This window comes from Macaca nemestrina, chromosome 20 (assembly GCF_043159975.1).
Source record: "Macaca nemestrina isolate mMacNem1 chromosome 20, mMacNem.hap1, whole genome shotgun sequence".
NCBI classification, from domain to species: Eukaryota; Metazoa; Chordata; class Mammalia; order Primates; family Cercopithecidae; genus Macaca; species Macaca nemestrina.
Window position 1 is genome coordinate 22,983,111 of NC_092144.1, and position 13,028 is coordinate 22,996,138.

At 47.6% G+C, this 13,028-nt stretch overlaps 1 pseudogene; it reads right to left on the reverse strand.

The window, feature by feature from the left end:
- Positions 1-271: 271 nt before the first annotated feature.
- LOC105494281 (C-terminal-binding protein 2 pseudogene) lies at positions 272-1,794 on the reverse strand (annotated as a pseudogene).
- Positions 1,795-13,028: the final 11,234 nt, after the last annotated feature.

Here is a 13,028-nt window from a genome sequence, read left to right on the forward strand (position 1 = left end):
CATTTTGTAGTAATGTGATCTTTCTATTAGCAAAAAGAGGTAACCAGCCCCTGTACACTGAAGGGACTCAAGTCACAAGATGGGGATTTCCTGTTATTTTTTTTTAATTTTGATGTTTGAACTCTCGATGCAACATTCTAGAGTAGGGTGTTCAAGACCGGCTGTGCCCAAAGGACTAATGAAGGAAAAAGCTCTATTTATTCTTTGTGATTTTATGCACATATGAAAAACTTAACACACAATAACAACAGTTGGTCATTAATAAGTCACATCCTAGTTTTTCAGCTCTTTGGTAAGCAGATGACATCTTCAGTTTTCTAGCTCTTGTAGATTTAACACTACAACATCAATGATGCATATGTTCAGAATCAGTTACAAAGACCGTCAGATTATTTTTCTTAGTTCATCTATTTTTCACCGTCTCTTCGTCTCAAGTGTATCTGAATGATTACCTTCCTGCGTTCTCTGGTATTTTTCGTTGAGGTTCTCTTGATTGTCTCCGTGTTTTGTTGGTTCGTTGGGAAAGGGAACATGGGAAGGATGTGCCACTGTTGGAAGGTTGTAAGTCACTGAGATGCCTCCAGGGATTACCCCTTCTATGAGTGCAGGAAATCCTCCTGGAGCCATGCCCATGATGCCTGGTGGATATCTGTATGTTGCACCATTGAGCTCAGGATGAGTTTCTTGCTGGTCTATGAGTGGCCAAGGTGCGGATGTGACAAAGAATTCCTTGTTCACACAGTTTCTTAAGCTTTCTGGGATGCCACCTGTGATGGCTAGGCAGATCTCAGTGGCAGCTGCCTCCCTCATCTCCAGCAATCCTGCTTGCTGTTCCAGGCAGTGTGAGGAGTGCAGATGAGATTTGGCGCATCTTTCAATGGAGCCTGAGCAAAGCTAAAGGGCTCCAACTCGTACACATCCCTTGTATCCTGCCCTCCTTGATGGCCTGTACTAAGGCTTTCTCCTCCACCAGGCCTCCATGGGCTGCATTCACAAGGAATGCTCCCTGCCTCATCTGCTTTATGGTAAAGTAATTGATAAGGTGGTGGTTATGTTCGTTGAGATTGAAGTGCAAGGAGACTCAGTTGCTCTGATGCAGCAAAGCCACAGGGTGTAGACCCTCTGCATGCCCAGGGACCGCTGGATCCTATCCTGCAAGTAGGGTTCAAAAAATAGAACGCTGAATCCGAAGGCCTTGACTTGAATTGCAACAGCCTTCCCTGTGTGACTGAAGCTGTATGAGGTCCAGCGTCTCCCCATGGAGGTGGGCTACTCCTGAGACCACCTCACAGATCTGCTCCATGCTCTCAACTCATGTGACTTCCCACAGTACCTGGTACAGCCACACGTTTCTCTGGTACAGATTGAGTAGGTCCAGATGGTGGAGTAAGCTGTCTCTTCCACCTCTGCAGACGGTATGTTGCACAAAGCAATTCCGAGCTCGCTGGCAGCATTGATGTCCACGTTGTCATAACCACTGTCTATCCTCACAATCACTCTCAGGGTCTTGAACTTTTCCAGGTCCTCCCTGGTGAGAGTGATGGTGTGGTACATCATGGCACTCATGGCTTCATTTAGAACCTTCTTGTGGATCTCCTGCATGGACTGTGCATCACAGAAGGCCACAGTGGCCAGGTCCTTCAGAATGGGCATCTCCACAGAGCAGTTGCGGCTGTTCAGCAGTGCCACCAGGGGGCGGGGGTGCAGGGGCTCATTGATAATCTGGGGGTTGATTCCTTCATAAATTCTGTCCAATCACTTTGTCTTGACTTTGTGCTAATCTACAAAGGCCATGTTTTGTGGAACTTTTCAACCCTCATATCAAAAGGCCTTTAATAACTTAGAGGAACTCACAGGATTCTGCGTGCATGATGCTATGAACCCAGTATAAATCTGTCCACAAACTCTATAGTTCACACAATAGGCTGTCAGTCTTTTTAAAGGAATACAGCTTCATTGGTTCAAAACCATTTAAGGTGATGAAACCCATTTGCTTGCAACTCAGCCACCATTGCTCAGTCAATCAACAAAACTCACTATGACCCCAGGTCTGGAGTGCCCAGAGTCCACTACTGCTGGAGGTGGAGGTGGCTCCTGCCTGGTGCAGCCAGGTCCCTTCCCCTGCTCTGAGTATCAGGGGAGGGCTGGGGGCCCACCCTGGTGGTATCAAGGCTCCTCCCTTGCCTGGGCCCTGCGGACCAGAGGGGCACTGGCCTCATTAAGCAGCTTTAATAATTATTTTGATTTTTAAAATTATATAATGCAACAATAACAACAACAAAAAAATAGAACAAACCTACAAATTTTGACCTTTAAAGGTCAACAGAGATTTTTAAAGGTCAGTATTTGTAGATTTATTTTGTTTTTTTCAACTGGGACTTGTTTTCTGCCCTCTCTGTATGCTCTGTAATCTTTTGATGAGATTCAGAAATTTATAAAACAACTCTGTAAAGTAGTATGTACAAACTTTCTTACTACAAGATAATACAGCAATCAGTGAGCTGTTTATTCTGGTGCTTCATTAACAGGGTCTTATATGTGTCTTCTCTGAGCTTGTGTGTGTATTTTTAAGGTAAAGGTATTGTTCCCATTATTTTCCAGACACTGTAGTATTTTGCCTCCCCAGTTTATTGCAGTGTTCATTTCTTTGGCGCTGTAATTGTTAGGCAGGGATCTAGACCCAACATGGCAGCGCCACCCGGCGTAGCAGGCCCTTTGTTCGAGACTTCCCTTCCTCTTTGAACACACCCACAGACTTGCATATGTCAGAGGTTCCAGCTGGGCAACCACACTCCCCTATGACTTGCAGCTCACCTGCGTTCCACAAGTTCGTAAACAGCAGTTTCGGTTAACAGTTTCCAAAGACCCCTTCCTCGTGACCCTTACTCGACTCCTGCCCTAGTAGTTTCAAGACCCCCCAGGCCCTGTTTGTACAACCAGCTTCCCTACCTCTTGGGCTATAAAAAGCCCCTACCCTCCTCCTTCAGCGCGACTTCCTTGGTCTGCACCTTTGGACCAAAGAACCTCGCCCATGAGTCCTAATAAAGGCTATTCTCACTGCCATTTGCCTTGTGTCTTCGTTCCTGGTTCTGCTCCAGCCTCAGTTTACCTTTACATTTGGTGCCGAAACCCGGGAGGACACCCCTCCCCCAGACCCCTGCCGGGTCGGGCAGGCTCTCCTCTCCCCAAGCCAGGACCTTCTTTCTGAGCTGGGAGCCGTTTCACCAAATCCAAGACTCAATTGGATCACTGCTGGGTAAGTTTTCCCCTGTCCTGTAGGCCCCCTCTGGGAAGTCCCTGTCCAAAATGTGTGGCCACGTCAGGGGCTCCCTACAGTCAACTGTGACCTTGGCACCAGGGACAAGGAGAAGTCCAACCTCCCCGGAAACCGCCATACCCCACACTCTGCGTGACAGTAGGAGGACGCTGCCATTGCCTCTGGACTGCCTGTCTTAGGACCATGGGAACTACCTAGTCCAAACCAGACTGAAAATCCCCTCTTGGTGAATCTCCAGACTTTAAGTCTCAGCCAAGACATAAAAAAAAAAGTGGCTCATTTTCTTCTGCACAGTTGCATGGCCACAGTATAAATTGGATAATCAGTCTCAGTGGCCTGCAAAAAGCACTCTAGACTTTAACATCCTTACGGATCTGACCAACTTCTGCAAGAGACTAGGCAAATGGCATGAGATACCCTATGTTCAAGCCTTTTGGGACTTGCATTCTCGCCCAGATCTCTGTGCCCAATGCTCGTTAGCTCAGGTTCTACTTGCAAAGTCTCTTCTCTCAAGCAAGGAGAGGGATGATTCCTCCTCTTTTTCTGAGCCTCCTGACACCCTATCCTGGCCACCCCTCTGGTCTCCTGCCCAACCTCCTCCTTACACTGACCCGCCATTATCCCCATCCTCAACGCCTCCCCTCCGTTCCACCCCTCATGTGCCCTTACCAAACCCGACAGATTTTGTCTCCCCTACCTCCACCTCCTCCCCTTCCTCGCCTGTCTCAGCCCATACTCAGTCCAGGACTGACCTCCTGTGTCCCTTGCGAGAGGTGGCAGGCGCCAAAGGAGTAGTCTGGGTCCATGTGCTGTTTTCATTGGCAGATTTGTCTAAGGTTGAGGAGCATGCAGGCTTCTTTTTGGCCAATCCTACTTGTTATATCAAAGAGTTCAGGTATCTATGCCAGGCATATGATCCACCGGGCATGACCTCCATGTCATTATGACCTCAACCCTGTCTCCTGAGGAGGGAGCTCATCCTAGCGGCAGCCAGGCAGCACGCTAACCAGGTTCATTTAACTCATCCTGCCATGCCAGTTGGTACCGAGGCAGTGTCCTCAGCGAGCCTGACTGGGACTACCAGGTAGGACAGGCAGGACTACCAGGTAGGACAGGCAGGCGAGACGTGATGGTTCGTGCCTTCTTGCTGGCATGCAGGCAGCCTCTAATAAATCAGTCAACTTTAACAAACTAAAAGATGTAGTCCAAGGCACAGATGAAAATCCGGCCGTTTTTCTTAACTGGCTGACTGAGGCACTTATTTAGTGCACCCGCCTTGACCCTGCCTCCTCCACAGGAGGAACCATCTTGGCCTCATATTTCATTTCTCAGTCGGCCCCTGATATCCAAAAAAAAATTAAAAAGGTGGAGGAAAGCCCTCAAACTCCCATTCAGGATTTAGACAAACTGGCCTTCAAGGTCTACAACTCCAGGGAGGAAGCAGCTGAGGCCCAATGACAGGCCAGGCTAAAACAGAAGGTACAACTCCACACCCAGTCCTTGGTAGCAGCCTTGAGGCCAGCCAGCTCCAGGAGCTCCCAGAAAAGAAGTACTACCTGAGCGCCACCTGGTGCCTGCTTCAAGTGCGGCAACGATGGCCACTGGGCCAGGCAGTGCCCTAACGCAAAGGAGCCAACTCACCCCTGTCTGAACTGTCGGCAGATGGGCCACTGGAAGTCAGACTGCCCCGACCTAAGGACGGTCACTGCGCCTCCACGTGACGACCCTCCTCCAGGTATTGGAGGCGCCTTCCAGCTCCTCGACACTGATGAAGATTGAAGAGCCCCAGACTCAGGGACCTTTCTCACTCTTGCCGAGCCCAGGGTTATGCTCCAGGTAGCGGGTAAGTCCATATCCTTCCTTATGGACACGGGGTCTACCTACTCTGTTTTGCCTTCCTTCAGTGGCCCCAGCCACCCCTCCACTGTCACAGTCATGGGAATTGGCGGCACTCCTCCACGTACTGCCAGACTTCTCCTCTGTCTTGCTGCCTGGATGGCTCCCTCTTCTCACACTCATTTCTTATCATTCCTTCGTGCCCAGTCCCCTTGTTAGGACGAGATCTCCTCTCCAAGCTAGGGGCCTCAGTTCACTTCTGACCCAACCCCTCTACACACCTCGCATTCCTCTTCCCCTTTCTCTCACCTGACAAACCCCACCAGGCTGACCCCCACTCCCTTTTCCAGTCCCCATTAACCCTAAGGTGTGGGACACCTCCACCCCAATCATTGCCCCAGCACCACACTCCAGTCCACATCTGGTTAAAAGACCCTTCCAAGTTCCCCTCTAGACCCTAGTGCCCTATCTCCCTTGAACACCGACAAGGACTAAAACCCATCATTACACGCCTGCTCTGGCAGCACATTCTAGTTCCCACCAACTCACCATATAATACTCCTATCCTGCCTGTATGGAAAAGCTCTGGAGCCTATCGCCTTGTACAGGACCTATGCCTCATCAGTGAGGCAGTAGTCGCTACCTTTCCAGTTGTTCCTAATCCATATACACTCCTCTCACGAATTCCCCCTGACACCACTCATTTCACTGTCCTTGACCTGAAGGATGCCTTCTTTACCATCCCTCTACACCCAGATTGCCACTTTCTTTTTGCCTTCACATGGGAGGACCCAGACACTCATGTTCCTTCCCAGCTGACCTGGACTGTCTTGCCTCAAAGGTTCCAAGATAGCCCCCATTTTTTTGGACAGGCACTGGCACGGGACATCCTCCTCTGCCCCCTAACCCATAACACCCTTCTACAATACTTATATGATCTATTACTATGTAGTCCTTCCTGGGAGTGCTCCCTTGCAGACACTGCTACACTTTTAAATTTTCTAGGCAACCGAGGTTATCAGGTTACCCCAGCTAAGGCTCAACTTTGCACCCCTACTATCACCTACCTAGGTATACTCCTCACACCCACTACGAAAAGCCTCACGGCAGATAGAATGAGCCTCATCAAAACTCTCCAACCTCTTCAGGATGCGGAAGAGATCTTATCCTTCCTAGGACTGGTAGGGTATTTCAGGCATTGGATTCCCAACTTCAGGGTCTTAGCCAAGCCCCTCTCCCAGGCTGCCAAGGAGACACCCACTGGACCACTGTCCGACCCCTCCTTGGTTGCCAACTCTTTCAAGAAGCTTCAGGACTGTCTCCTTTCTGCCCCTGCTCTCTCTCTCCCCAACCCCCTTCGGCCCTTTCATCTATTCACTGAGGAGTGCCAGAAGGTAGCTACTGGCCTCTTAGCCTAGCCGGTTGGATCTACATACCAGGCTGTGGCCTATCTCTCAAGCAGTTAGATCCCACAGTCCAGGGCTGGCAACCTTGTCTGTGAGCCCTGGCAGCTGCCACAGAACTTACCCAAGAGACCCTCAAGCTTACCCTAGGGCATCCTCTCAGAGTCTACTCTTCTCACTGACTGTCAGATCTCATCACACACAAGTGTATCAGCCATCTCACCCCATCTGGGCTTCAACAGTTCCACCTGCTATTCGTTGAAAACCCTCACATCACTCTCACCACCTCACCCCCTCTAAATCCTGCTACCCTCTTGCCCACTCTAGGATACGATTCCCCCCCGCACGTTCCTGCCCAGAAGTTCTCACCACCCTGCCACCTGCCTGCCTTGTTCTTTCCGAATAGCCGTTAGAACATCCAGACCATACCCTGTTCGTGGACGGGAGTTCTGTCTTAACCCCCAATGGACGCCGACAGACAGCATACGCTGTCGTAACAGCAACCCAAACGGTTGAAACTGGGCCCTTGCCTCTAGGCACCACCTCCCAGAAGGCTGAACTCACTGCCCTTACTTGTGCCTTACTTCTTTCTGAAGGGCAGAGGGTTAATATCTGTACAAACTCTAAATATGCTTACCTTATTGCACATACTCATTCTATTCTCTGGCAAGAACACGGATTTCTTACCACCAAAGGGATGCCAGTAGTCAATGGACCACATATAAAGAGGTTACTTGATGCTCTCCAGGCCCACAAAGAGGTAGCCATCATCCACTGCAAAATCTACCAGCATTCTAAGGACCCTGTGTCACAAGGTAACAGCCTAGCTGACTCCACTGCACGGGCCACTGCCCTCACTTCCTCCCCTCCCCGAGTGCCTTTACTCTTTCTTTCCCCAACATATTCTTCCCAGGAACTTCAAACCCTGATGGCCCACCCCAGTGTTACCCGAAACAAGGATGGGTGGGTGTTCATTGACAGCCGAATAGAGCTCCCTCAGACTCAGGCAGTACATATACTGACCAACATACACCGCTCTCTCCACATAGGACCCAAGGCTATGTATAACTTCCTAGAACCCATCTTTCACCTTCCCTTACTGCAGGCCCAAATTAAGAAAGTACATCAGCAATGTGCCACCTGTTCGGCCACTAACCCCCAAAGTAGGCTCAGACACCCAGGACCTACTCATCAGCTAAGAGGCCACCAGCCAGGAGAAGATTGGCAACTTGATATTACCCACATACCCCGACATAAAACATTTTGCTACCTGCTGACCTTAGTTGACACCTTCTCAGGATGGATTGAGACTTTCCCCACCACTCGAGAGACTGCAGAATTCACGGCAACTATTCTCCTAGAGCACATCGTCCCCAGGTTCACTCTCCCCCGAACCATCCAATCAGACAATGGTCTGGCTTTCATTTCCAAACTCACCCAGCAGGTGGCAGTCACACTCCAGATTACCTGGAAGCTCCACATTCCCTACCATCCGCAGTCGTCTGGTAAGGTAGAATGCGCAAACAGCCTCCTTAAACTGCATCTAACCAAACTCACTCTAGAAACCCGCCTTTCGTGGATAACTCTCCTTCCCTTGGCTCTTACTTGTCTCAGGGCAGCTCCATGGGCCCCCACAGGGCTCAGCCCTTTTGAGCTGCTGTACGGACGCCCATTTCTCTTCCAGGAGCTGCCAGCCCTCTCCCCTCCCTTAGGCTCCTAACTCCCTTACTTAACCTTCCTTCACAAGCTTCTAAGAAAACACGCGGACTGGTGTCTCCCTACACCCGCTTCCCTAAACCCTAAAAATCCCGCCGCCGTTGTAGCACCAGGAGACCTGGTACTGGTCAAGCAGCTGCAGCACTGAGCCTTATCTCCCCAGTGGGAAGGACCATACACTGTAATCCTTACCACGCCCACTGCTGCCAAGCCCCTCGGCCTTCCCTCCTGGTATCATCTGTCCCAGCTGAAAAAGGCACCCACCCAGTATGATTCTAGGTGGATGACTCAGGCTGTTGCCCCTATTAAACTACGACTTACGCATGCCAGTAACGACCCTCTGCCTAACCTTCCTCGGCTATCCAGTTCTCCTGAGCCTAGGTAAGACTCCTGCCCGAACTCCCCCCATTAACCCATTCTGCTGGAGATTCTGTCAGAGACCTGGACCCAAAACAATTGCATAAGTTCCCACATCTTAGCCACAGTTGACTGCCGGCCCCAAGGGTGCCAGAGTCAAGTTACCTTTAACTTCTCTGCCTGTAACAGTTGCCCTGACTGGTGGAACCGGTCATATGCTTTCTCTGTGATCAGGTAGAATATAACTGTCTCAATTACTGGGTAGAAACCAACGTGTGTCCATATCATTATTGTAACATGCATTTTACTTACCTTGACATGTCATACACCAAGTGGCAGCAACTGGCATCAACAGTTCGGTTAGTCAGATCATACGGAAAAAGAGAAGTGCCTACATTTTTCCTTACCATTCCTGACCCGTGGGACCCATGGTGGGCATCAGGTATAGAGGCTCACCTTTACTGACACGGCTACGAGTCTTATCCCGTAGCCCGACTCAAGATTTATAGAGCCTACGTCAGGGTCACAAGCAGCCTCGTCAGCCTGGCTTTCGACATCAAACAATAAGAAGAGATCATCTCAGCTCTAGCCAACCCAGACAACACAGCCAACTCAGATAACAAGCCTCAGGGCAGCGGTAGCCGTTTTTCTTGGCTAACCCTAGTCAGAGAAGGGGCCCAGAGAGTACATATGGCCGGGGTACACAATATCTCCCATTGTTTCTTGTGTGCAGCATTGAATAAGCCCCCACTGGTTGCGGTACCTTTACCTACCCCTTTTTACTCCTCTAACCTAACCCCCTCCTTTCCCCTTCCCGGCCGAACCCTGGGAGAAGTTCCTTTGTTCCAAGACCCACATAAACAACAACTCCCCTTTTGCTACTCCACCCCTAATGCTTCCTGGTGTAACCAGACAGGATCGACACCTCCAAATCTCACTGCCTCCCCCAGGCAGATATTTTTGGTGCAACTTCACCCTGTCAAAAACTCTCAAGGCTTCCAACACTACCCTATGCGTTCCCATCTCCCTAGTCCCCAGCCTCACCCTGTACAGTGAAGCTGAGCTATCCTCTCTTCTGTCCCTTGCCTGCCCCAGCCAGGCAAGGGCAGTATTCCTTCCGCTAATGATTGGAGTCTCTTTAGCCGCATCTCTCGTGGCCTCTGGCCTTGGAACTGGAGCCTTAACTCATTCTGTCCGATCCTCTCAAGACCTTACAGCCTGATTACAGGTAGCAATCGAAGCTTCGGCAGAATCCCTGGCTTCCCTCCAATGACAGATCACCTCAGTTGCCCAGGTGGCAGCCCAGAATCGCAGGGCACTCGACCTCCTTACAGCTGACAAAGGCGGGAGCTGTATGTTCCTTAATGAAGAATGCTGCTACTACATCAATCAATGAGTCAGGACTAGTAGAAACCAACCTCCTCACTCTAGAAAAAGTCCAAGAAGGACTCCACAAAAAAACCTCAGGATTAGAGTCTCCACTTGAGTGGTGGCAGTCGTCCATGGCTGGTTGGGTCCTACCCTTCCTAAGCCCCTTACTAATCATTGACTTCTTACTACTCATAGCTCCCTGTATCCTCTGCTTCATCCAGTACTGCATGAAAGAAGTCTCCCAGGTCACTTTCAATCAGATGTGGCTCCACCCCTATACCCAAGTTCCGACTTCCGAAGAATCCCACGACAACCCATACCAGCAGGAAGCAGCCAGATGAACACGTTGCCCCTTTTTTCTTATTAGAAAGAGGTCGGAATGTTAGGCAGGGATCTAGACCCGACATGGCGGTGCCACCCGGCATAGCAGGCCCTTTGTTCGAGACTTCCCTTCCTCTTTGAACACACCCGCAGACTTGCATATGTCAGAGGTTCCGGCTGGGCAACCACACTCCCCCATGACCTGCAGCTCACCTGCATTCCACAAGTTCGTAAACAGCAGTGTTGGTTAGACTTCTTCCTCATGACCCTTACTTGACTCCTGCCCTAGTAGTTTCAAGACCCCCCAGGCCCTGTTTGTACAACCAGCTTCCTTACCTCTCGGGCTATAAAAAGCCCCTACCCTCCTCCCTCAGTGCGACTTCCTCAGCCCATACCTTTGGACTGAGGAACCTCACCCATGAGTCCTAATAAAGGCTATTCTCACTGCCATTTGCCTTGTGTCTTCATTCCCGGTTCAGCTCCAGCCTGTTTACCTTTACAGTAATAAGCATGCAACCTCTTTTCTCAGCAGTCATAAATTGTCATTCTCATTACTCTGTCATTTCCTTTAGCACTCCCTGTTAGGGAGACAGAATCTAGCCATTAGGCAGTAATCCAAAAAGCCAAAACTTTGAACATAGATTCCACTGTTCTCATTCTATACTGAGGAAGATACTAAAAGTTGGATGTTTTCTCTTGAGCCCAATTGCTGTTCTGGGAAGGAAGAAGGGATGTGGTGAATATAATTAAAGACTTGGTTGCCTTCTACAACAAGCTTTTCCAACATGCCCTATTTTGTTGTTATTGTTCTGTTTTGTTTTAGGCATTCAGCAGCCTGGAACCATGGTTTTTAGGTTCTGTCTCTAGTGATAAGTGGAAAAGAGGAATGAGGAAGGGACTTACTGGCTCAACTGGAAATGGAAACTAAGAATTCATGACTGTGTTCTCTCCCTTGGATGCACCTCTTCTACATTAAAGGAAATATCTTTGAAATTTAAAAAGATAAAGAATAATAGACATAAACCCCAATAGGAAAGAATGAACAAATAACAAAGGTTAGAGGTGCAAAGGCAAAGGAGGAAACTTTAAAAATGTGGTGTGGGAAATTCTGCTCCAATGAAATTGGTTCTGAAAAATCCTAAATGTTCTTCTTTTGCTGCCAAGAAGGCAGACAGAAATTTTCTACCCTATACTTATTATGCTTTTAAATCTTCTAAAACTTCTTTTGTGCCTCTATTAACATTCCAGGGCATTCACACTGAGAGCCAAAGTCCTCTTCTTCCTTTTGTTATTCCTGTGAAGACCTTGTTGTCTGAGTGCTTTTCCATTGTTTTGGGGGACCTGGGGAAATCTGCACATTTTAGGAGACTTCTATATTAAGCTATTTTGTAAACATTTGTGCCTCCTGTCAGAAGTTTGTGAGAGTAAAAGCGTAGACATTGGGGTTTGGTTCGCATATTTCATAAACACCAATGGCAGATGTTTCTCGTTTACAATTTTCAGTCCTATGATTTCAAATGTGATTCTACAAAAAAATCTGACAAAAATTTTATCAGAGCCCAAAGCACCTCAGCACATATGAAAAAGTTGTATCTTCTATTTCACGTTATTCTTTTTTTCATCTCCGGTTATATCGGTCAAAACATTTCCTTTTTCTTAGTAGGAACTAACTTAGAAATTTGAACTCTCTGTACAAAGTACCTCTCCTTTGGAATAGTTTATCGTATCTACTCACCTTAAAGAATTTTTAAATACCTTAATGCCATAAAAAACTTAGAAACTTGTCTGGAATAGAATAAATTCTCAATTGTTACTTATTTCTTAATAAGTTATTTTAATAATCATATATAAAGCTTAGTGGGACTGCGATCTGTATGTTTTCACCTTCCAATCTTTGTGTATGCCAAATTAGCCTGTAGTTTTATCTTCATGAGTTTCAAAATAGCATGTTGAATTTATATGTTACATAAAAAGTGAATTAGATACTTTGTATGCACTTCACATTAATAAAAGTTTTGATTTGTGTGTCTAAGTTTACTGCATAGAAAAACTTATCATTAGTGTTTCCATTTACTTTCCTCAACAGGTATCTGAATGATAGTATACTTTATTTCTAATTGCTTATTATATATGTTTCATACCATATTTTACAATATTCATATTGCTTCCATATTTTAAACTGTAAGGCTTTTCTTTGCTTTTAAAACAACAAATTAGGTCAGGTGCGATGGCTCATGCCTGTAATCCCAGCACTTTGGGAAGCTGAGGTGGGTGGATCGCGAGGTCAGGAGTTTGAGACCAGCCTGACCAACATGGTGAAACCCCATCTCTACTAAAAATACAAAAATTAGCTGGGCACGGTGGCACACGCCTGTAATCTCAACTACTCAGGAGGCTGAGACAGGAGGACCCAGGAGGCAGAGGTTTCAGTGAGCCGAGATTATGCCACTGCACTCCAACATGGGCAACATTTTGTATAAAAAGAGGAACAGTATATGAAGAACATAATTAAAAAGTCTCTCTAATATCATGGAAATCTTTATTAAATTTTTCTAATAAATGCTCTTTATGGAAGATTATAATGCATTTATTGTGAAATTTTGTTACTCTAACCATATGCTAATAATTCAAAATCTGCTCTTTATGGGTATTCAGTTATGGTTGAACATTGTAGTTATCTAGAAAAATTATTCTTCAGTTGTATGCTTTGTTTATTCAGTATTTCACCGGTTAATGTTTATTTAATT